The following is a 26,484-nucleotide window of genomic DNA, read 5'->3' as shown; positions in this document are numbered from 1 at the left end:
TCAATGAACATTTCCTGCCCAAAGAGATGAAATACATGAAAGGGCATGCTTACTCAGACATAAATGAGCCAAGGTTAACTATGTTGTACCTTCCGTAAGATGACTACATGAACTGATTATATGTTGTGGATTTAATGGGACAAAATATGAACAGCTCAGAGACAGAACTGTGACCAGCCAGGCTGGTGTAGCAGTGCTTCAAAAAGTACAACTTGTAGTTAATATGACACAGAGGTGAAACTGGTTAAAAGGTAAAATGCTAATTTAAACATAACAAGCAACGTGTGGGATAAAAGACAAAGATAACAGCAAGTTTAAAAATATAGTTTTTGCCTTTTAAGGTGGTAGGTACGATGATATGTGGAATAAATCTGTTGAAGTGCTTGTATATATTGTAAATATGTGTTGCCACTTAAAACTACAGCATGACATTGCCATTTTAAGACAATATCTATCTCATAATACAGTTCATTTCTAAATCCTAGTAGGCAGTACATTTAAGAGAGACTGAAGTGTTCATATTGTTTCTGTTGAGCTGTCATGCTGCACAGAACAAATGTTATCTGACTAAAATGATGGCGTATACTGATATTTCTAAGACTGCCAACAAAAATAACTGGGTAACTATTGGTGCGCAATCTGACAGATTTATAATTCGCAACTTGACACATATCTTTATTTTTTTTATAACTGGTTCAGATGTAAATATTGGAGAGTGAAGATATTTTTGTAACCATGTTTTTAAACTACATATTTTTATATCATGTCAGAGGTTAAGTTACTAACATCTCACAGGTTAATTGGAAGATTCATCTCAGGTAGTCACTGGTTACTTGAAAGTCTTTTCATCTAGCAATGTTTGTAGAGTATCTCAGACTTCATGACCTTGAAATCACTGATGTTTTTTCACTGCAGAGCTCTGTTATGAAACTGAAGACAGTAGATCCCAGTTTTAAGTATTTTATGATGTGAGCATCATTTTTCTCAAAACAGAATTTTGCAGAATCACAAAACTCTGTAAAATGTTTTGTATATGAAAGATCTAAATGATTTAGCCCAGGCTGAGTCCTTAATGAGTATAGTTAAGACAGCAACTGCCACGCAGCACTCAGTAAGCATTCTGTAACATTTGACATTTAAATTTTAGGAACATGGCTAATTGCCAAAGTAAGCAGTACTGAAGTCAAACAGTAAATGATTTGTTACAGTGTCAATAATCTAAATGTCAGCTTTGCATTATGTTTTTCATTGCTAACACAGGATACTGTACAATACAAAAAACATAAAATCATTAATAAGAAGGTAATTGAGTATAAATAGTGTATATTACAATACTGTGTACATACCACTACAAACACAAAAGCACAAATACCAACATTCATAGTATAATAACATTTTTATATAATGTCCAGTAGTATGTATGTAGTTTTAGTTGTCTGTATTTAAGAATGTCAAAGATAAACTTAAACATTTATTTCTCTGACGAGTATTATAATATAATAGTGTTCGGTGTGAGAGAGAATGATCACACAGTTGATGTAAGGTGTTATTTATGAACCATTTATATAACTGCAGAAGTCTTGCTCAGAATTTAGGTCACTGCACAACAACTGATCAGAAGTATAAATTCCAGTTAGTATCATACTATCATTTCTGTTAGAACAGTCGTGCTTGGGATTCAGGTCACTGCAGGCTGTTTGACTGAAGCATTAAATTTCAGTGCACTATATGATTTCAATGTCATTGGACAGCCATGCTCAGGATTCAGGTCACTTGGTCATAAAAGCAAATTTCAGGTAACACAATAATGCAAGCTTCTACAAAAAAGAAGTGTTTAGGAATTATGTGGACCTCACTGCATATGTTTTGATCAGAACAATACTGAATTTCAAACAGAATCACATTATTCTGTCATCAGAAAGCCACTTTCAGTATTCAGGTCACTGCCCACAGTTTGATCATGATAATGAATGTTCAGATATTACAGAATCTTGTTCATTTTAAAGGACAGCATGCAGGAGTCAAGTCACTGCTCAGAGCGTGATCACAGCTGTGAATTGCAGACAGTAATAGAAAAAGAGAAAAAAAGCATGAAAAGCTGCATTAATCCAAAGGCAAATTAATCAGTAAAAGGAGGAAAAATAAGCAATGTGCCAATCATACCTCTCAACTCTACAGACTTTTGCAGAATGTTCAGATTTTTGCCTCGTATTTTTGGTGTGTTCCTCCTAAAATGTACCTTTCTGGCAAATACCTGAGGATTGAAGTCATTAAATAATGACAAATATTTGAGCTTAAGACTCTACATCCTTCAGAAAATGCATGTGAATGCAAAACCTATTATTCTATCAACTTTCTAAGTTTGTAAGAGCAATATTTAAAATCTGTAGCTATTTGTCCTGCCATCATTTTAGGCTTTGTCCAAATATTTTGCTCTAAGAGGTTGAGAGGTATGGTAACAATCTACAACTTACAAAAAAAAGTAATGAAAACTAGAACATTTGGATTACAGAGGGGTTTAAGAAGGGTAAGAAAGCCTTCCGCATTGAATGGATAAACTAAACTCTGTCTATGTCTCTAGAGGACAAGAGATTAAACAATGACCTGCGTGCAATACAGGTAATAGAGAAGGTCTGATGTTCACTCATACAAGGGAAAGGGAATCCAACCCACCCACTGCAGTTCAGGCACCCAGTGTGTGGAATAGGTGTGTACTATGCAGTGCATATGGCTGGCACATGCAGTTATTCTGCCAAGCTGCACTCTCTGTACATATGTGCAAGTAGTATCTATATCATATCAGCGAATCGCACAAACTGCTAACGCTCATAATATCGAACATACTGGACCTCAAAGTGCTTTTCGTGAGATCGCGGTACAGTGAAGAATGGGATATTTGCTCTTTCCTCATTGTAGTGCAATCTCGGAGTTGGAATATATATTTAGCGGGGGGTGCAGCCCCCCACAATAGGAAGTTCGAGGTCCGGTAGACTTGATATTATGAGCGTTCGCAATTTGTGCGATTCGCTCATATGATATAGACCTGTGCAAGTACACATGTGCACAGGGAGAATGGCACACAGCATGTAGCTTGGAGATATGTACTTGGTTCTGCTAAGCTACACATATCTAGTAGCATTCATTGTGCATGTGTGCAAGCATGCACCCCCCCCCCCCAAACACACACAAATATATACACACATACAACAAAGTAATAGCAGGCCCTTGTCTATGGGTGTAACCATGTCATTCACCAAGGGGTATGATTAGACAATAATAAAAATATCCCTCCTGTCCAATTGATTGACAGACATACTGTGATTAACTCTTGCACCATATAGGGGAATGACTAGGGTAGCCTACTTCAATATTCACAGTCTATCCTTTCCGTTACATGGGAAAGATTTATATTTTAGCTTTCATTTCCCTGTGCAAGTCCAACAGTCAGCAGTCATGGAGAAACAAGACCACAAGAAAAATGAGGCTATGCTGTAATAGTATAAGAAAGTGAGGAATTTAAGAATACTATTAAAATGGAATTCTATCCAAAATCTCAAAAGTATTTTTTTCTTTTAACTTGTTGTTTGGTTCATTTAAAATTATCTCCCTGCAATTTTTATGTTTGTCAGTCATATCATATATTACAGGATCTGGGTTACTATAAAAGTCATATTCAAATCCCAGTCCCTGTATGCAGTTCCGGACATTTCACACAGTACTACAAAAAAAAAAAAAAAAACTCCATGAATGTAAAGGATACCAACAGTGTTTCAGTATTCAATAATAAAAACGTTGTCATGTAACATTATTACATTGGATTACTATTCCAAAATGTAATCTGATCACAGTAACTCTGTATATTTAGATTTACAGTACTGGGCTCTGTGATGAATTTCATCTAACGGATGCACATCTGATAGAACTGCAGGGAACAGCTCACATCTTACTAAACATCAGAAAAAAAATGCTGAAAAATAGCAACCAATTTAAAAGTGCTATTGTACTATTCAATTGTAGTTCTGACTTAGAAAAGACCACTTGTACTAGCTGATGGGATGTGGCAACATAAAACAAAATTTATCCCTATCTATATTCAAGTGCAACTTGGATCTATGGATGGATATTTGAAAATGTATGCCAGGACTGCCCCTGCACTACTAATGGACAGAGGCAGCTCCTAAATGTTATATTCCACACGAGTTCCCCTCAATTTATCTATGGTAAGATGCTAGTTATTTTCACTAGGGGTAATATATAATAATGAACTATAGGGATGGCTAAGGCTAATCTAGCACCAAATGTAACAGATTAATTCAATCATCAAAAGGGAAATTGGCTGGGTTTAAAATGACCCACAAGGGCAGCTAGCATGGTACTTTCCTATGACCCTATCACCTAGTTTTCAGGTTATACAACTTCAGAAAAAATAAGCACTTTGTTTTAAAACAAAGCAAATGTATTTGCATTTTCCTTAAGGTTTAATTTCTCTAAGTCTTTTCGGTTTCTTATACCTTGACAGGAATGGACCCCATTCCTAAGTCAAAGTATGATTAAAGTTCATGAAATTAGTATTGTATCAATTTTATTTTTATTTATCTTTGATGTTAGCCAAAAGTACTCTTTGTAGCACCTGCAAATCACCCAGAAATTACTCCTTTTGCAATTCATGTAGTTACATATATCTGTAAAATATCTAAAAATGACTATAGAGCTTTTTTATGACACCCATTGCTCCTACTACTATTGGAAATGTCTGGGTATCCTTCTTCCACACTGCCCTCATTTCTGCCTGCAAATCTTTGTATTATGACTTTGTGTCTATACATAAGGGACTGTAAAAACTGGGTGAAGAAATGTCAATAATCAATACTACTTTTGTCTTCTTTTCGTGGACTGTTGAACCATGTTTTCTTGCATCTATTTTTTTGAAATGTTGGTAATGGGTAATCCTGTGTGAGATAAACTTTACCATTCTCTTTAATGCTTTGTGGCTCATGTTTGCAATGCCTCTCAGCTAGTTCAGTATTGTAATGTTTGCACAATCTCCAATGCAACAGTTTTGTCATATTATTATGCCTTTCAGTAGACAGGCTGTCTGCCATTAGTGTTTCACACCCAGCAACAAGATGTACAACTGCTTCTAGTTCTGTTTAACAGAACCCACACTTATCTGTTTCTCCTGCATGTTCAAAGGACTTTGTAAACCAGCATGTATGTAGTCCATTCTCCTGGGCCACTAATATTGACCATTCAACTTTTGGTTTAGATTCACCTTTCCTTAATCATTCCTGCATCAGATCCTGATTAACATGAGGTTGTTTCAGGAGTCTTCTCTACTAAATGTATGCCTTTTCCACATTTCTGATCCTTCTCCTTATATTATTTCATTTGTTTTTTGGCACATTCAGTTGCTGCCTAATTTTTGTCAACTTCTGATTTAATTTCCGTTTCTACTTCACACATATATGCGTTTGCTAAACTAAGCAGGGAAATTATCTTAGATTTGTTCTTTACATGTTTCAAACTTTCAGTACATTTGGATCTGGTGAGGTCAGCAGACATGTATGCAGTCCTACAATTGCACATTTATACATGTAATCAATTTTGAGAAGGCTCATACCTCAGTCAGAACAAGGAATCTATAATCTTGGTATATGCTAATTTTATATATCATTTGATAAGCATGAAGCATTTTTCTTGTATTCCTGTCCAACTGATCCAATACCTTTTGGGACAGTCTATCACCCCAAAACTATAAGAACAGGAAGAGCAAATTGTTTATAGTTTTTACTTTGCACGTAGATGTCAGGGTCTTCTAAAGTATTCCTCACTGATATCTGTTCACATTTGCTCATGTTTTATTGTCAAACTTTCATCATTTCCCAGATATTCATACACTTCCTTCTCTTCAAGTTCTTTTTTATCACATTCCTGCCCCAGACTAATATTTCTTGGTGCTGCAGCTTCCCTGTTTTAAATGTTGCTTTTGCACATTCATCAAGAGCAAATTACATTATTATATCATCTAAGTAAGTTTTGACCACTTCCAGTTGTGCTTTCAACTCTTCATCCGATGAGTTATACAGTTTGAAATCATCCACAAAAAACTTTGTTGTTGTCTGGGAGCCAAGTTGTAACCATGACCTAATCTGTTAAGTAGGCAGCTTAATGGGTTAAGGGTAAGACAACACAGCAGCAATGACAAAGAGTCACCCTGGAATACTGCCCTTTGAATTCTTATCCCTGGGATAATAATTTGTCCTTTATCATGGATTGGCTACAAAGTAGTTTGCCACTGTGTCATGGTCACTGTAATGTAATTGATCAGTGTAAGATGTATGTTATACATCTGTAAGCACCTCTTTATCCATGAATGTAGGATGCTGTCAAATGTTTTCTTGTAATCTCTCCATGCCATACTTAGATTCTTCCCTATTTTCTTTTGTTACCATTTTGTTATATTGCCATGATTGAGTTTTCTTCTAAACGACTATAAACTCGGTTAGCATCAATACCAATACAGAGTTTATACATCAACGGAAGGCAAGTTATTGGTCTATAGTTTTTAGGACAGCTTGCAAGTTTACTCTTAAGGATTAGTATCATTTTCCTTGTTGTTAACCATGTTGGTATTTGTTTGGGGTGCACATATAAGTAGTTCTTACTCAGGGCTAAATCTTTGGGCAAAGATGTTAATGCTTTAAGCCAGAAACTGGGTACTGCATCTGGGCCTGGGGTTTTCCATTTAGGAGCTTTTCTTCATTTTGTTTCAATTTCTGTATCCATTTCTTCATCCCATTTCATATCCTGTACATTTGAACTTCTTACTGTTTCTTTTACTTCTATCCATTCAGCATCTTTGTTATGTTCCACAGGGTCTTCATATAAATTTCTCCAAAATGTGTCTATCTATTCCTTTTGCTTGGTTTCCCAATTCTCTATAAAATTCTTTGGTTCATCAGGGAATTGCTTATCGTGTACCTTTCGTTTATATTTATGTGCATATCTTCTATGTTTTTCTGCTTGTGCTAATATCTTTAGTTTATTATTTGCAACAGTGTACAATAGATCCTTGTCTGTTCTAAAACGACATGTTGCTTTTATCATGTCTATCTTTCCATGTATTTGATTTCTTCCCTTCCTTTCTCTTATTGCCCTGTATTTTTGTGGTAAGACTTTATCTGTTATTAATTCAGCTGCACAGTTGTTGTTTTTCTTTCAGCTTTTCCCGGTTAGGGGTCACCACAGCGGAACTCTGATCAGTTAATGATTGGCAGTAGATTTTTACGGTGCCAAGGTGCCAGCTCAATGCCCAACCTTCAATGAAGCATGCCCATTCATGCATGTCTTTCGAATGCTACTCAACCACGGGGAGGACATGCAGACTCCACACAGAAGGCACTCCAGCGACAAGGCTACCGCTGCACCACCGTGGCTTAGTTAATTCAGCTGCACAGTAATATATCCTACTTACTTCTATTGTTATAACACGTGAATTTCTGTTAATAGTCTTGATTACTGTGTTCATTCATTTTATCAGAATTCTAACATTTTGGGTCTTACTTTCTATAATCTATTTCTTTCATTGATCTTAATATGTCTAATCATCTCTAGTGAATCAAGCAACTCCTTTCTTACATCTTTTTCTTCTAAACTGAGGGCACATTACAGTATGACCTTGAAGATTTAATATAAAATCAGGGGGCATAGGAGATTCAAGTAATTGCTTGCTATGACAAGTCATGCCATATAGTGAATAAAATTTGGCGGCCTGTAATTTGGTCTGCTTTGTTTAGTAAAGTGAAGCAGTTCAGCAGGTAAGACTGTATTCAGGATTTACATCACTGCATGTATATCACAAATGGAAATTTCAAGGAAAATTACATTATCAGTTGTAGTATGTTGGCAACTAGCAAATAGAACAGATACGCTCTACCGTGTAGCCTCTGTAAGAATAATATTCCAGCTGAGATGCTACTATAACAACTGTGTTTCAGGAGGGAACACTCATGAAGGCAGTCTTTTTATTAAAAAAAACATGGGCTCATACTTTAGCCCTGGGACTTTCTACACATCAGTAAGTGGTAAGCAGCCACAAAGTAGTGCAACAAAATGTCTGACAGCCGTTGAAGCTGACTCTGTATGCAGAGCTTTCTGAGTGGAGATGTCAGTGCTGGATTAAACCACTGGATATGTTTTCTACATTCTGGTAATTTACAAATTAAACTGTACAGTTATTGTTCTGAGAATTGCACTCAGTGAAATCAGCAGCCCATTGTGAGTTATTTGATTTCTTTATATGGATATCATAAATGTAAAGGATACCAACAGTGTTTCACTATTCAATAATAAAAAAGTTGGTGTCCTTTCATTTTTGGTATTTTTTTTTAAGAAATTGAGTACCATATTACTCTTACTGTTGGTCTGGACATTCCTTTGTTATTTTTACATTTCCAACAGTACTGTGACCATAAAAATAACTACATTTGGGTAAGTGTATATAGTGGGATCATAACAGTAAATTTCAGAGCACTTCTGTATTGGTGTGTCTGGAAGAGTCATATCTAAAATTCAGATCATTACCCACCGTGTAATCACAACACTGAATGTCAAGCACTGTCTCATGGTGCTGAGGTAATTGGAAAAATCAAGTTCAGGAACTGTTTTCCAGTCACTGAATGCAGTGCTACCCCAGTAGTGCAATGTAACCAGTTTGACATCATCATAGATTCATAGGTGTGTATTAGGCTAATGGCCCTAGGGCCATTACAAGCCTAGCCATAGGATTACCCTGGCATAATGCCACCCAAACTTAGTTCCCAGTGCCTCTGTCGAATAGAGCCACTGGAGTTATCCCCGGGTGAATTTTCTGTTTCCATCCACTCATCAAGATTTCTCTTGAAGAGGGTCAGCGAGGTGGTCTGCTTGATAACTATCTTTTCGGCTTTTCCTGGTTAGGGGTCGCCACAGCGGAACTCTGGTCTGCTAATGATTGGCAGTGAATTTTTATGGTGTTGAGTTGCCAGACCAATGCCTAACCTTTAATGAAGGCACACCCATGCATCTACCTGCATGTCTTTAAATACACTCAATGACAGGGAGGACATGCAGACTCCACACAGAAAGGCGCTGCAGCCAAGAATTGAACCAGAAAGCCTCTTGCTGTGAGGCGACAACGCTAACTGCTGCACCACTAATAATCAGCCCTTGCCAGTCTCAAACCCACTTGGGTTCATTGGAAAGGTCATGCAGGGGCAGGATATCAGGCAATGCATGTAGTTTTTTTGCAACAGGACATTTCAGGTTATAATAATATAAGATAATGTCATGTTCAGAAAAAGTAATGTACTGAGTAGTCATCAGTTATTCAGCATATGGGAAATAAACATGGCATTTATTGATCAATGATTAACAAAACAGATGACACTGTTTACCCCTCCCTTGCAGTATACTGACTGAGCTGTTGAGTAGCATATTATTACCTGCACTGAAGCAACACTTCTAAAATGTCACAAGGCCTTATAGGCATGATAGCATCAAAACAGTGAATTATTTGGACAGTCCTTGTTATTCCTTTAATGATTTTTATTCTTGTCAGTATGGCATTAAACACTACAAAGGACAAGACTTAGAGCCATTCCTGCAGACATTCTTTGTATTGGAACTGGTCATTTTGTGTCATGTTTCATACTGAGATGTAGCTGTAATGTCAGTCTTCAAAAGTAACTGATGAAATAGAGGAAGTCTTGCTATAGCCTGTAGCAAGGTTAGAATATATTCTCAGAGGACCTTTTTTCATATGTACATAGCAACTATCTGTCTTCATTTTTGTTATGAAAATCATTAGTCAAGAATGTGTGCTCTCTGTATTTCTTTGACAAATAGACCATGCAATTCTGATCTACAAAGAAAAAGACATTTTAACATAATATTCTGAGTTTTATATAGCATAGTCCTACAGGGCAGTATAAGAAGATAAATACAAAAACTTGTGTGTGGAGGGGGGGGGGGGTTGAAAATTTAGTGTTTCATTATAGTCACTACACTGTTCCTGCCTGTACTAACTAATCACAACTTATCAGATAAGTTATGGATAGGACATGGGTTCTATTACCACATGAAATCTGAATTACACAATGTTAAATAAATCAAAATGTATAAAGTTATTCAAAAAAAAAGGATGATTGAGACATGCTCTTGTCAGTACATGGAGTTCAGTCAGTGTATTTCAAGTGATTGCATAAGATGAATAACAAAAGAAATGTCACTGGGAGTGTCATGACCAGAACCCATCTGCTGTCGAGGGCACCAAATGAATGTTTTGCAGCATCTGACATTAAAACAGTAAGGCGTAGCTGTAGCAAGATAAGCATTCACTTAGAAAGACATGCTATCATTTTATATTAAGTAAAACTTATGTAATGCAAAAGGCAAAGCTTACAAGTGTTTGGTTTGCAGAGATCCTTTTTTTAAATTCTAAGATACACTATATGTCTTGAAGCAGTTGAAACAGTATGTTCAGTTTTGAAGTTTGTGACCCCCTGCTGTGAATACTCACTACAAGTGTACACAATTTTCACAATGCTCCAAAGGGAATGATACATAAACTGCTGTAGTACATAAGTTTAATATTTTAAGTATAACACAAAGGATTATGAGCGTGTCACTGATCATAACTAGCTTATTATGTGTTTGAAACATGGATGCCAAGAATTTCACCTCTCAAGTGAAAGACGGCGTAAAACGTTCTGCTATGTTACAAAATGTCAGGGACACATTAGTGGCATAGACAGTAGGCTGAAATAAAAATGTTTTTTTTTCTGCCACTGTCATTTGTTGGCCAGTACTGGCAGGTTTAACTTCCTAATGGGATACCCGATCTTAACAGCTGAAGCAGGGGGTGCTTTACATGTTCTAAGATTGTGTCTCGCTCTGTAGAAGTGCTTAACTAATTTAGCTTTTTCTAGATATCAGAGTATAATCAGCATGCTCCATGTACTACATATATTTGCTCTGTCACATTGGCTAGTAATCCTTTACAAGAACAGTTGGAGTCCAAAGTACTACCTTGTGAAACAGCTGTCAGGTAACATGAATGTATATGCATTATAGTGTCTCAGTGTTTTAACTTCTCAGTGGAACTTGTGAAATAGCAAGGCCTTCCAAACACATTTGTGTACTCTGCAAATGTGCTGCAAAGTCATTTTGTGCACTGCAACTAAGCAAGCAGTGGTTGCAGGGAGGGTGTTTACTGAGGTTTGTGGACAGGTATCTTTTGCGTGCACATGATTTGTTGTGTGTTCAGACTGGAGAAATGGGGCTTTTTAGTTTCACACTGAAAAATGTGATGTTCTTCATTTACAGACAACACAAACTTTAAGGCAGTGTCATAGGATAAGCCATTACCTTCATACAAAAATGCAACATTCTGGAATCTCATCAATAAGTGTAGCATTTAGAATTCACAATGTAATTATTAAATATGTACATGATGTACATTTGTTCAGGATAGGTAAATGTTGGGAAGGTAGTGTAGTATGTGTGGGTTTAAATGCCAATGCATACATTAGCTCTGAGAAGCTGGGAGATGTTATGTGTGTTTCTATTACAAGGCTTATTATTTATATATTAATCTAAACTCTACGGAATATATATAGTTAAAATAAACATAGTGCTTTTAAATGACCAAATAGAGCAGTAGGAAAAGTTACAACATTACTTTCCTGCTTTGTTTGAAAACTTTTTTTTTTTTTTATGACAGTTTTGCAGTTTCTAGTATGGGAAACAGATATATGCTGATTCACATGTATAAAAACGTTTTTTTTTTTTTTTACTGAAACTCGGCTGTTTCCCACCGGAAAAATATGGGAGACAACTTTGAACATTCTTCTTACCTTGTGCAGTGCTCTCACGAGCTAATTATTCATTTGGAAAACTTTCTACAGTTTGTGGAATCATTTCTTCTCTCTCTGAACTCCCTTGACGATGTGAAGCAGCTGCATGATGTCATCACCGTGCAATGAACATTTCCAGGAAGTACAGAACTGTATTTTGACTGCAACTTGCTTTAACAGTCTTTTTTGTTTTAAATCAACTGTTATTTACTTAAAATGATTATTTATATGGTCGATGACAAGATTACATATTACAATAACATAATATCTTCATCTTTTGTGACTTGAAGAAAGGATTACAGAACAGATAATGTAAAAATGTAAAAAGAAAAGAGGTGTGAGAGGAGATGGTTATGAGAGAACTGTGTGAGTATTAAAATGTAAATATCTATGTGCTTTATTCTTAGACCTACAAGTGAAAATACTGATGGTAACATTCATTTTGTATGCATGTATGTATGTATGCATGTATGTATGTATGTGTGTGTGTGTATGTGTGTGTATATATATATATATATATATATATATATATATATATATATATATATATATATATAAGTGTGTGTGTGTGTGTATGTATATATGTATATATATAAAATATTTTTTTCTCTCCATCTTTCTTTGAAGTATCACTGCATACTATGATTATGGTTACCATACTCAAAGTTAATATATTCACCAATTTGTGCAATTTAAGTATCATAAGTAAGGTTATGCATATCATTTCCAAATGTTTGTTTGCATAGCAAAGAACTGAACAACAAAAGTGGTATACTAAAAAAAACTTTGCAGATAGATATCTTATTCTGCCACTAGTGAAAGCGGCTGTATATACATGTGTTTATAGTGACTACATCCCATTTGGGGATGATACAATGTTTATTTAAATTACATACTGTTTATAATTACACTTACGTCTTCTAAATAGTCATTCTAAATATAACTATTTACAAGGGATCCTAACTACATGTTAGCCTTGTTTTACTTTTTTTCTCTCTCTCTTCTCTCTCGTATTCGTGTATATAAGTTAAATAAAGGGAAGAGATATAATGAGAGTTACAAACATTTTAATACGAAATAGAATTACTTTTAAACAAACCATGGTTTGAACAATAACATCATGTCCTGGATAACGTATTATATCTGATAACCTAATAGAAATGTTGTTTATACACACAACCTCTGTTATCTATCTTGATAGTAAGGCAGTGGGCTAAATTACTTAGTCCTTTTAAATCTGTTAGACATTTGCCTTATTTTAGAATGTAAATTATATTTTGAATCTATTAAGTTACATAGGTTTCTTATCATATATGATATCTATGAACGTATAAACCTTCCAGGTAACACTATATTAGGACAATTAATGATTTCATTAGAATTTGATTATCTTAATGTTTCTAACTTAAAGTATATAAAGTATGTTATTAGTGGAGTTTGTACTCTGTTGTTACAGTTTAGGGGTTGATCTCAGTGACAGATGTCATTGGGATTAGGAGGTTATAACTCCAGATGGGGAGCGTTGGGGTGTTTGTTATTATTTAGTGTATGTAATAATTTATTTTAAAAAATAGTTTTTTGACATCCAGAGTAGCTTATTTACAGAAAATATAGAGAATAAAGCTCAAGGAATAAATTTTTTTCCTAAAGACATGAGATTTAATATTTTTACTAGGAACAAATTCACTTTTTGCGGAAATTTTCACATTATACATATGATATTGATATGAAACTAACACATCTTTCAGGTACAATTACATAATATGACTATGTTGAAAGGTATGTCACTTAACATAAATGGTTTGAACAATCTGCATAAAAGAAGTAATGTATTTAAATATCTAGCTTTTCATAAACCTAATATAGTATTCTTACAAGAAACCCATTTAACAAAATATACTATTAAATTTCTAGATACAAATAAATACACAAATATAGTAAGCTCAGAGTGTATGAAAAAAAAGAGGTGTAGCAATATTGTGGAACAAAACATTACCATTACCCAGAATAATCAAAACATACCAAAACAATAAAGGTTAGCTTTGCTTGGCTGTAATTGAGATGGGTAATAAACTATATACATTAATAAACAACTATTGGTTACCTGGTATTGGTACTAATACTATTAGACACATATTGAATCAAATAGTTTCACTATCTGAGGGACATATCATTATGGCAGGTGACTACAACTGTATCTTAGATCCTAAAGATACAACAACTTCAGGAAAAAGAAAAATTACAGCACAAGCTAAACAACTTATACATTTCATAGACGTATACCTACTCAAAGACATATATCATTTTGTGGATCATAACTCATTACAATACACATTCTATTCTAATAGATACAAATCATATTCTAGAAATTATAGAATATTTCTTTCCACACAGATAATGAATAACCTGACCAATAGCAAAATTATATCCTGCCCAATCTTGGACCATAATACTATCATATACTATCATATTTGAACTTAATACCAATAACACCCATAGTGTCCAAATTAAAAGGATTCCAGCACATCTCACACAACTTAAGGATTTTCAATTATTCATAACAGAAGAGACACAAAACTTCATTAATGTAAACTCAGCATCAGACACACAATATATTTATTTGGGATGCCCTAAAAGCATATTTATATGGACAAATAAACAAATGGTTTCATAATAAGATGAAAATATGGGATAACGATATAAGAATAATACAGGATAAACTGGGCTCACTATACACAAATAATAAAGACAACCTGTCTTCAATGAATATAAGGGATGAGCTATACAAAATAAATGAGGAATATAGATCTATCCTATATCATAAAACAAAGATAACACTAGAAAAATATAGGTTTCTTGCTTATTCCGTAAATCCTAAACATCTATCAAACCTTAAGAATAAGACCAAAAGATTAAATAAACATAATTATATTAAAGTAATACATTCTGCAAAAAAGAAAAGAGAAGTATATTGTATTCAAGATATATTAGAAGAGTTTAGATGTTACTTTCATGAAATTAATCAATCCACACAACAAATTCAAACACATGATAACATGAGATTATATTAACAAGAATATATATAATAAACTAAACAAACAACAAATAGAAGTTATTGATAAACAAATTACTTTATCAGATATACAAAGTCAAGTAAGTAAGCTTAAACTAAACAAAGCTCCAGGTAACAATGGAATTATTCTTGAAATATATAAGATAATGCCCAAAATGGCTATTTCCTTACTACACAAAGTATATAATTCGGCCCAAAATGATAATATTACACCCCCATCCTGGAAATATACATTTATATCCCCTATTTAATATCAAACAAAGATCCAAAATACTGTTCCTCATACAGACCAATATCTTTACTGAGTATTGATTATAAGATGTTTATGAATATATTCTCAGAAAGATTAAAGAAATTCTTACCCCACTTAATTGACGAAGATCAGACAGGATTTGTAACTAACAGAAGTACTTTTGATAATATAAAATGAACCCAAGCTATTATAGACTTCTCACAAAGGAAGAAAAGGAACTTATCATTAATTAGTCTTGATAGTAATGCAGCCTTTGATTCTATTAACTGGATCTATCTATTTACTTTTTTGGAATGCTTACATTTTTCACATAATTGTATTAATCTTCTAAAACATTTATATGAAGAAACCTATGCATATATCAAAATAGGGTCATATATTTCCAATAAAATATCTATTACAAAAGGCACCCAACAAGGATGTCCTCTCTCTCCTCTACTATTTACTTTGATCATGGAACCCTGGGCAAATGAAATAAGAAACAATAAAAAATAGAGGGTTTGGAAATGGATAAAGACAATATAGCCAAAGTCCAGCTGTTTGTGGATGATGTTCTTATCACCACAAAGGGAAGTGACTCCTCATTCATGTCATTATATGAATCAATTAAAATGTTTCAAATGATGTCCGGTCTATCATTCAATGACAATAAAACAAAAATTCTACCCATATATCCTAATAATAAAAAAATAAAAAAGGATGATAGGAAATGATACACATCACATTTTGCCAAAGACATTAAATCAATAATTCAATTGAACTATAACAAATGTTTACAAAATATCCAAGAATTATTTTCAAAATGGAATATAAAAATATTTACTACTGAAGAAAGACTAACCATTATAAAAATGATAATTCTACCTAAAATCTTATACATAATACAATCCATTCAAATTCTACCCTCAAAAAGGTTTATAAATAAACTAAACACTTTAATACTAAGATTCTTTTGTCACAAAAAATAAAACTAGAATTACTATTAATCAACATACTAACAGCTGGAAGAATGGTGGAATAGCTTTCCAAGATCTAACTCTCTATCGATTTCTGCTATAATCAGATCAATTTTCAGCTCTTAGATATAACCTATTTAGCTAAATGAAAATCTTTATGGGAAGTATCAGCCATGGAACTTATAATGAGACCAACAACATATCAACTAGAATTCATAAACACATCTTTTATATGGATCTTAAAAGAATATTTTATCACACATACTAATCCTAATCATACTGCCAGTTACATACATAATATTATAATTAACTTTAGAAACTTTATATATAAACATGTTAAATATAAAGACTACTTTTTTTTTGTTATTTCCTATAGCATATACACAAGAGTCTTTTGTTACCTCAGATATTAACAACATTTCTCAACTGAAAAACAATAAACTCAAATACTGGTTCCAGCTAACTTATGAATACAAGACTAGTTCAATGGATCATATTATACAGGAATATAAACTTAATAATTCCTCATGGTTAGATATACAAACACTTATACTATATCTTGATAATAAGCTGAAACTAGCATCACCAACTAGCAAACATGATACCAAGATATTATTAAAATTTCTTCAATCAACATTATTACACCAGCATACACATTCAGGTAGTCTCTCCTTTATTTATAGACTTTTAAGAGAAGAAACATTTTCGTGCACACATAACTACTGGAGTTGTTATAGTTTAATTACTCATAATTCCCCAAGTGAGCAAGATAAGGTTAATATGCTACAATCAGCTGGGAAAACATAATTTTCTCTGAAATGATTTAAACATGGAGATTCATGAATAGATCCTTTTATACACCACAGATAATGGACAAAATTAATAAAAAACAGAACATCTGTAATAGATGCAACTCTAATGTAGATAATAACTGGGCACATATGTTTTTTGAATGTCCAACCTTAAATATCTTTTGGAATAAAGTAAATGAGTTTTTACAAGCACTTTTTTTCAGACAACTTCATATTGAATAAATCATTAATCATATTCAATACACCTGTTCCACAATGTGTTAGGAAAACCAAATACTCATTACTATGGACTATACTGGCAGTGGCTAGAAAGATCATAACAAAAAATTGGATTTCAAAACTTCCTCCTACATTCTCTGGGTTTACTAATATATTAAAAGAAGTTAGTCATTTACAGATAAGAACCATAGCCTCTAGAACATCTAGAAAGACATATGAACATCATTTATGGGTTAACTTACAAAATATGTTGGAAAAAATGATAATTTTGCATAAAGGTAATTGACTTTTCTTGTCATTCATGAGAACAAGTTACAAAAGGAAAGTTATAGTGTACGTTAATGTATAAATACCGGATGTGTATATACTTTAGTTTGTTTGCTTTGTTATTCATATATTCATATTTAAATGCTATAAATACATGTTATCAATTTGTAAATCTATAATGTAAATTATCTTATATATGTCTATGTGATTGTTTTCATTATAATTAAAATCAATAAAACTGTTTAAAAAAAATAAGTGTAGCATTTGGCAGACAATGATGAACTTTAAATGATGTCATACTGCACTAGGTTCAACATAAGAATCATGTCCATGTTTCTTCATCAGGTCATTCTATGCACATTAACTATATCATTCCTGTTGGTATTAAAGTATCAATTAAATAAACTGGTTTTAGGTCAGTATATACAGTTAGTTCACAGTACCTAGTTTCTGGCTACAGCAAAGTACTGATTTCATCAGGAATGGAATGTTCAGGATTCACTTTAATAAATGCATTGTGCTCTCAACCATGAATGTCATTCGTTGTCAAACAACATTGAATATATCAAAACTTCAATGTCCAGGAATTGGATTACTGTTCTAAAATGTAGTCTGATCACCATAACTCTGTATATTTAGATTTACAGTACTGGGCTGTGTGATGAATTTCATCTAACTGATGCACATCTGATAGAACTGCAGGGAGCAGATCACGTCTTACTAAACATCAGAAAAAAATGCTGAAAAATAGCTGAAAAATAGCAACCAATTTAAAAGTGCTAGTGTACTATTCAATTGTAGTTCTGACTGAGAAAAAAAACACTTGTACTAGCTGATGGGATGTGGCAGCATAAAACAAAATTTATCCTTATCTATATTCAAGTGCAACTTGGATCTATGGATGGATAATAGAAATTGTATGCCAGGACTGCCCCTGCACTACTAATGGACAAAGGCAGCTCCTAAATGCTATATTCCATATGAGTTCACCTCAATTTATTTATTTTATTTATTTATTTATTTTACATCTGTTAACTGGGAAAGTCAGACCTGACACATATCCATTTTCAGAGGAGGCCCGGGGAGAAAAGCTCCAATAGCATGTCATAAAGAAATTACACAAGAATATCATACAGAGATATAGGTTCCATAGAAACATAAGTTATGTATAGATTAACAATTCCTTTAGTAAAGTCAGCATACAGCATTCTAGTAGTAGGGTTTATATAGAATATAAAATATAAACACAAGAAAAAAAACATTGTTTTTGTCTTTTTAAATTATGAGTACTCTCAATATTTTGTTACAGAAATAACCAGTGATTATTAAGCTTTACAGTGAAAGGAATTATGGGACCTTTAGTAGAATCCTTGAACATGGTAGTGATGCAAATTAACCTGGGGAGTAACATGAACAAAGCCAATAGTTTGAGAAGTGGGCTCTCAGGAGTTTCTTAAATTAAATAGTGGAGGTAGCGGAGGTTATTTGGCTAGGTAGTGAGTTCCAGATTTTGGCAATAGTGCAGGCAAAGAGAGATTTGCCAGCATCATTTTTGTGTCTGATAACGCATATTAGGTTCGGAGAACTAGATCGTAAGGCTCTGGTAGGGATGCGAGGGTTAATTATATTTTGAAGTGCAGGGTTTTTTTTGGGAGGTAGAAGAGATTATGCGCTATTGTGACTTGATTAAACAGAAGTAGTTGAAGTAGCTTGAGCGAATTGAGTTGGTTAAGGGCAAAACAGTGGTGGGATTTGTATAAGGTTTTAGTAGCAAACTTGGTTATTTTGTTATAAGAAGATTCCATTTTGTTCAGATCACTCTATCTATGGTAAGATGCTAGTTATTTTCACTAGGTGTAATATATAATAATGAACTATAGGGATGGGTAAGGCCAATCTAACACCAAATGTAACAGGTTAATTCAATCATCAAAAGGGAAATTGGCTAGGTTAAAAATGGCCCACAAGGACAGCTAGCATGGTACTTTCCTATGACCCTATCACCTAGTTTTCAGGTTATACAACTTCAGAAAAAATAAGCAATTTGTTTTAAAACAAAACAAATGTATTTGCATTTTCCTTAAGGTTTAATTTCTCCAAGTCTTTTCAGTTTCTTATACCTTGACAAGAATGGACCCCATTCCTATGTCAAAGTATGATTAAAGTTCATGAAATTAGTATTGTTTCAATTTTATTTTTATTTATCTTTGATGTTAGCCAAAAGTACTATTTGTAGCACCTGCAAAGCACCCAGAAATTACTCCTTTTGCAATGCATGTAGTTACATATATCTGTAAAATATCTAAAAATGACTATAGAGCTTTTTTATGACACCCATTGCTCCTACTACTATTGGAAATGTCTGGGTATCCTTCTTCCACACTGCCCTCATTTCTGCCTGCAAATCTTTGTATTATGACTTTGTGTCTGTACATAAGGGACTGTAATAACTGGGTGAAGAAATGTCAATAATCAATACTACTTTTGTCTTCTTTTCGTGGACTACTGAACCATGTTTTCTTGCATCTATTTTTTTGAAATGTTGGTAATGGGTAATCCTGTGTGAGATAAACTTTACCATTCTCTTTAATGCTTTGTGGCTCATGTTTGCAATGCCTCTCAGCTAGTTCAGTATTGTAATGTTTGCACAATCTCCAATGCAACAGTTTTGTCATATTATTATGCCTTTCAGTAGACAGGCTGTCTGCCATTAGTGTTTCACACCCAGCAACAAGATGTACGACTGCTTCCAGTTCTGTTTAACAGAACCCACACTTATCTGTTTCTCCTGCATGTTCAAAGGACTTTGTAAACCAGCATGTATGTAGTCCATTATCCTGGGCCACTAATATTGACCATTCAACTTTTGGTTTAAATTCACCTCTCCTTAATCATTTCTGCATCAGATCCTGATTGACATGAGGTTGTTTCAGGAGTTTTCTCTGCTAAATGTATGCCTTTTCCACATTTCTGATCCTTCTCCTTATATTCTTTCATTTGTTTTTCGGCACATTCAGTTGCTGCCTAATTTTTGTCTACTTCTGATTTGATTTCCATTTCTACTTCACACATATATGCGTTTGCTAAACTAAGCAGGGAAATTATCTTAGATTTGTTCTTTCCATGTTTCAAACTTTCAGTACGTTTGGATCTGGTGAGGTCAGCAGACATGTATGCAGTCCTACAATTGCACATTTATACATGTAATCAATTTTGAGAAGGCTCATACCTCAGTCAGAACAAGGAATCTATAATCTTGGTATACGCTAATTTTATATATCATTTGATAAGCATGAAGCATTTTTCTTGTATTCCTGTCCAACTGATCCAATACCTTTTGGGACAGTCTATCACCCCAAAACTATAAGAACAGGAAGAGCAAATTGATTATAGTTTTTACTTTGCACGTAGATGTCAGGGTCTTCTAAAGTATTCCTCACCAATATCTGTTCACATTTGCTCATGTTTTATTGTCAAACCTTCATAAGTTCCCAGATATTCATACACTCCCTTCTCTTCAAGTTCCTTTTTATCATATTCCTGCCCCAGACTAATATTTCTTGGTGCTGCAGCTTCCCTGTTTTAAATGTTGCTTTTGCACATTCATCAAGAGCAAATTACATTATTATATCATCTAAGTAAGTTTTGACCACTTCCAGTTGTGCTTTTAGCTCTTCATCTGATGAGTTATACAGTTTTAAATTGTCCACAAAAACTTTGTTGTTGTCTGGGAGCCAAGTTGTAACCATGACCTAATCTGTTAAGTAGGCAGCTTAATGGGTTAAGGGTAAGACAAAACAGCAGCGATGACAAAGAGTCACCCTGGAATACTGCCCTTTGAATTCTTATCCCTGGGATAATAATTTGTCCTTTATCATGGATTGGCTACAAAGTAGTTTGCCACTGTGTCATGGTCGCTGTAATGTAATTGATCAGTGTAGGATGTATGTTATACATCTGTAAGCACCCCTTTATCCATGAATGTAGGATGCTGTCAAATGTTTTCTTGTAATCTCTCCATGCCATACTTAGATTCTTCCCTATTTTCTTTTGTTACCATTTTGTTATATTGCCATGATTGAGTTTTCTTCTAAACGACTATAAACTCAGTTAGCATCAATACCAATACAGAGTTTATACATCAACGGAAGGCAAGTTATTGGTCTATAGTTTTTAGGACAGCTTGCAAGTTTACTCTTAAGGATTAGTATAATTTTCCTTGTTGTTAACCATGTTAGTATTTGTTTTGGGTGCACATATAAGTAGTTCTTACTCAGGGCTAAATCTTTGTGTAAAGATGTTAGTGCTTTAAGCCAGAAATTGGGTACTGCATCTGGGCCTGGGGTTTTCCATTTAGGAGCTTTTCTTCATTTTGTTTCAATTTCTGTATCCATTTCTTCATCCCATTTCATATCCTGTACATTTGAACTTCTTACTGTTTCTTTTACTTCTATCCATGCATCTTTGTTATGTCCCACAGGGGCGTCATAGAAATTTCTCCAAAATGTGTCTATCTATTCCTTTTGCTTTGTTTCCCAATTCTCTATAAAATTATTTGGTTCATCAGGGAATTGCTTATTGTGTCCCTTTCATTTATATTTATGTGCATATCTTCTAAGTTTTTCTGCTTGTGTTGATATCTTTCGTTTATTATTTGCAACAGTGTAAGATAGATCCTTGTCTGTTCTAAAACGACATGTCGCTTTTATCATGTCTATCTTTCCAAGTATTTCAGTTCTTCCCTTCCTTTCTCTTATTGCCTTGTATTTTTGTGGTAAGACTTTATTTGTTATTAATTTAGCTGGACAGTTGTTGTTGTTGTTGTTTTTCTTTCGGCTTTTCCCAGTTAGGGGTTGCCACATTGGAACTCTGATCCGTTAATGATTGGCAGTAGATTTTTACGGTGCCAAGGTGCCAGCTCGATGCCCAGCCTTCAGTGAAGCACGCTCATTCACGCATGTCTTTCGAATGCTACTCGACCGCGGGGAGGACTTGCAGACTCCACACAGAAGGCACTCCAGCCAAGAATTGAACGGGAGAACCTCTAGCTGTGAGGCGACAATGCTACCGCTGCACCACCACGGCTTAGTTAATTCAGCTGCACAGTAATGTATCCTATTTACTTCTATTATTATAACACATGAATTTCTGTTAATAGTCTTGATTACTGTGTTTATTCATTTTATCAGAATTCTAACATTTTGGGTCTTACTGTCTTTCTATAATCTATTTCTTTCATTGATCTTATGTCTAATCATCTCTAGTGAATCAAGCAACTCCTTTCTTACATCTTTTTCTTCTACACTGAGGGCATATTTCAATATGACCTTGAAGATGTAATATAAAATCAGGGGGCATAGGAGATTCAAGTAATTGCTTGCTATGACAAGTCATGCCATATAGTAAATAAAAGTTGGCAGCCTTTAATTTGTTCTGCTTTGTTTAGTAAAGTGAAGCAGTTCAGCAGGTAAGACTGTATTCAGGATTTACATCACTGCATGTATATCACAAATGGAAATTTCAAGGAAAATTACATTACCAGTTGTAGTATGTTGGCAACTAGCAAATAGAACAGATACGCTCTACCGTGTAGCCTTAGTAAGAATAATATTCCAGCTGAGATGCTACTATAACAACTGTGTTTCAGGAGGAACACTCATGAAGGCAGTCTTTTTATTAAAAAAAACATGGGCTCATAATTTAGCCCTGGGATTTTCTACACATCAATAAGTGGTAAGCAGCCACAAAGTAGTGCAACAAAATGTCTGACAGCCGTTGAAGCTGACTCTGTATGCAGAGCTTTCTGAGTGGAGATGTCAGTGCTGGATTAAACCACTGGATCTATTTTCTACAGTCTCATAATTTACTGTTCTGAAAATTGCACTCAGTGAAATCAGCAGCCCATTGTGAGTTATTTGAATTCGTCATATGGATATCATTTAACATTGACATATTTAATCATCATCTCAGGACTATATGATGACATTTGACAACAGTACAATACTTGCTGATGTACAAATTTGGATGGTACCACTGATTTTGGAGGCAAACTGTTTCTAATGTTCATAGCAGCAAAACAGAAGTCATGCTTAATCTTCATTATAAAAGACAATTCTCACTTGTCCTCATTTTGATAAGACATTGAAAAGCCCATAACTATAAAATTAGATACTGTGACTCGAGTCAAGTTTTTTAAGAGTTCAGTCACCTTGTCTTTGTATCTACGAACTTTCTACCTTACTGATTGTTTTTGCTGGTAAAATGTCTGGGGGTGGGGGGTTATTCCTGCTCCGCTCACTCTGCTCTTCTGCTCTTCCCTTATATCCCACCCTCCCCCAGCACCTCTACTCATATCCCAAGCAAGCCACTCCCCCTCATTCCTATGATCCAGTTATATACACCTCTACCTTGTCCACACTCACATATCAGTCACACCTTACCTACTTTTATTTAACCAAAAGTATCTGCTTTCCTTTAGATCCATCACCTTGATTTTTTATCCCCCTCCTACTATAATCCTTTGCATCTTTCTCTGCTTTACCATCACAATACTATCACCACCTCAAACTGTCTTACATTAACTCCAGGCTTAAAACCTTCTCTTCTATTATACACACAAACTACCATTGCACCATAATTTTACTACTGACCAGTCACATCTCCCCCACCCCTCCTTTCACAAACCACAGGGCAAAATACCTAACCTCATTGTCAAAGCCCACCCTGAGGTCAAAACATTTCCAGCCTTACCTTTAGCTGCACACATATTGCAAGATAACATAATCTCTGTTAACATCTCTTATTACATTCTAACACATAAATACCACTCTTACTATTTCTAAACCCACTATCATAGTTGACATGCTCCTACTAACCTGCCTAGCTTCTTTACTCTTAATTTTCACCCTTGCTATAGCTATAGCCTCACTTACCCCCACACAAACCAACACACATCAACAACCTCCTCCAACCATCACCCCAATAAATAACACAGCTTCTCTCATATCTCCTCCCAGCTTTTTCCCTATATCCCATATTATTCAAGCCAGAAAATGACCTCCACACCTCCTATGAATCCACACAACAGCAATATCATCACCTTGGAATAAAAAACACTTCCCGTGGTACTTCTTCCACATTACCTACCTTCTCAAATGTGGAGACATACATCCTAACCCTGGCTCACCCTCTAATCCTAACCACAAGAGTAACCCCAAAGATTTAAACATACTTACACTAAACCTTAGAAGTATATGTAATACAATAGCCCCACTGCATGCCTGGATGGATCAAAATAAACTGGACATACTAGCCCTTACAGAAACATGGCTACACCCCAGTGTAAAAGACTCAGAAATAATACCACCAAACTTTGCAATAACCAGAAGAGATAGATCTAAAAAAATGGGTGAGGGATAGCCCTTCTATATCCCTCTATGCTCATCATCACACCCTACACCAGTAATATACCCGCCTTTTCCAATGCCGAGGTACTAATCTCTTTTCTGAACCTCAACATATGAAAAATAATTTGCCATAATGGCAATATATATCCCACCAGGTAACAATATACCAGTGATGGAAAATATTTTGTCCTGGACATCTCAAACAATAAACCTCAAAACAATAATCTTTGGAGACATAATAGCTTCCAACTCCCCCACAAATAGTATAAGTCTATATGTTTTTTTCTCAGCTTATCAGTACTCTAACAAGATAGAACAAAGTTCTTACCTACCAATCCACCCTAGACTGGATCCTAGTATCCCACCCTGCCAATTACCCCTCTTCTGGTACACTGTCTAGCTTCCTCAGCGATCATCTCCCAGCTTATTCCCTTAGAACAAACTCCCAGCAACTAAGGGTACACACTATAAAATTGGTTAGAAACTCAACTAATTTTTGTCAGCATAAATTCAGCAATCTCCTACAGGAAACAGGACACCCCTTAAACAACTACCCCTTAATGATGCAGCACTATACTTTAATAACACCTTCCTTCACATACTTAATGCACTAGCTCACATTCGTATGAAAAGATTCAAAAATAACTCAGCACCATGGCTCTCTAAGGAATGCAGACACCTGATGAAGCAAAGGGACCTAGCCTGGTCAACCTGGAAACAAAACAAAATCATGTTAATTTCAAAAAACTACGTAACAAAGTGACAAAACTAATCAACAGAGATAAGAAGTCATATTATTCCCATCTTCAGCTCTAACATAAAATCAACCCCAATAAATTTTGGCACTCCATATCTTCTCTACTTAACCCTGGAACAAATAGGGACCACACCCTATCACCTTTTACCCCTCCATCACAAATAGCCAAAAACTTTAACAAGCACTTCGTAACATCAATATCAGACCTACTAACTAACACCCCAAATGCTGGACCCCCCCCCCACCTTTCAAGATATTCAGATATTCAGACACCAACCCCAGACCATCGACTACTTCTAACCCTGTCATTACTAACCCCCCTACTCAAAAATATGTCATGCAAACCCCATTCTGATTTCAACCTGTACCTACTTACACCATTAAGAAACTGCTACATAAACTAAAACCCTGCTCTACCTCAGCTGATAATCTTCCACCACACTACCTCACACTGGCTGCTAATTCAATTGCCTACGCAGTCAGTATCCTTATAAATAGGTCTTTATCTGAATCAGAAGTACCTACCATATGGAAACAATCTCACATCACCCCCCCCATCCACAAAGGAGGCAACTCTTTCGATCTATCCAATTTCTGACCAATATCCATCTTGTTATCCATATCCAAAATTCTTGAGAGGAGTATCCATCAGCAGGTAATGCAATATCTATTGCAAAACAATCTTTTATCCAAAACCCAACATGGCTTCCGACCTAGCCACAGCACAACTACAGCTCTATTATCTTTTACAGACACCATAAACAAGGCCAGAGATGCAGGATATTATACAGCCTCAGTATTCCTTGATCTCTCCAAGGTTTTTGACACAGTGTTTCACCCTTACTAT

The sequence above is a fragment of the Protopterus annectens genome, chromosome 14.part0 (genome assembly GCF_019279795.1).
Source record: "Protopterus annectens isolate FY-2018-M chromosome 14.part0, PAN1.0, whole genome shotgun sequence".
NCBI lineage: Eukaryota > Metazoa > Chordata > Ceratodontiformes > Protopteridae > Protopterus > Protopterus annectens.
This window is presented reverse-complemented; position numbering follows the sequence as displayed.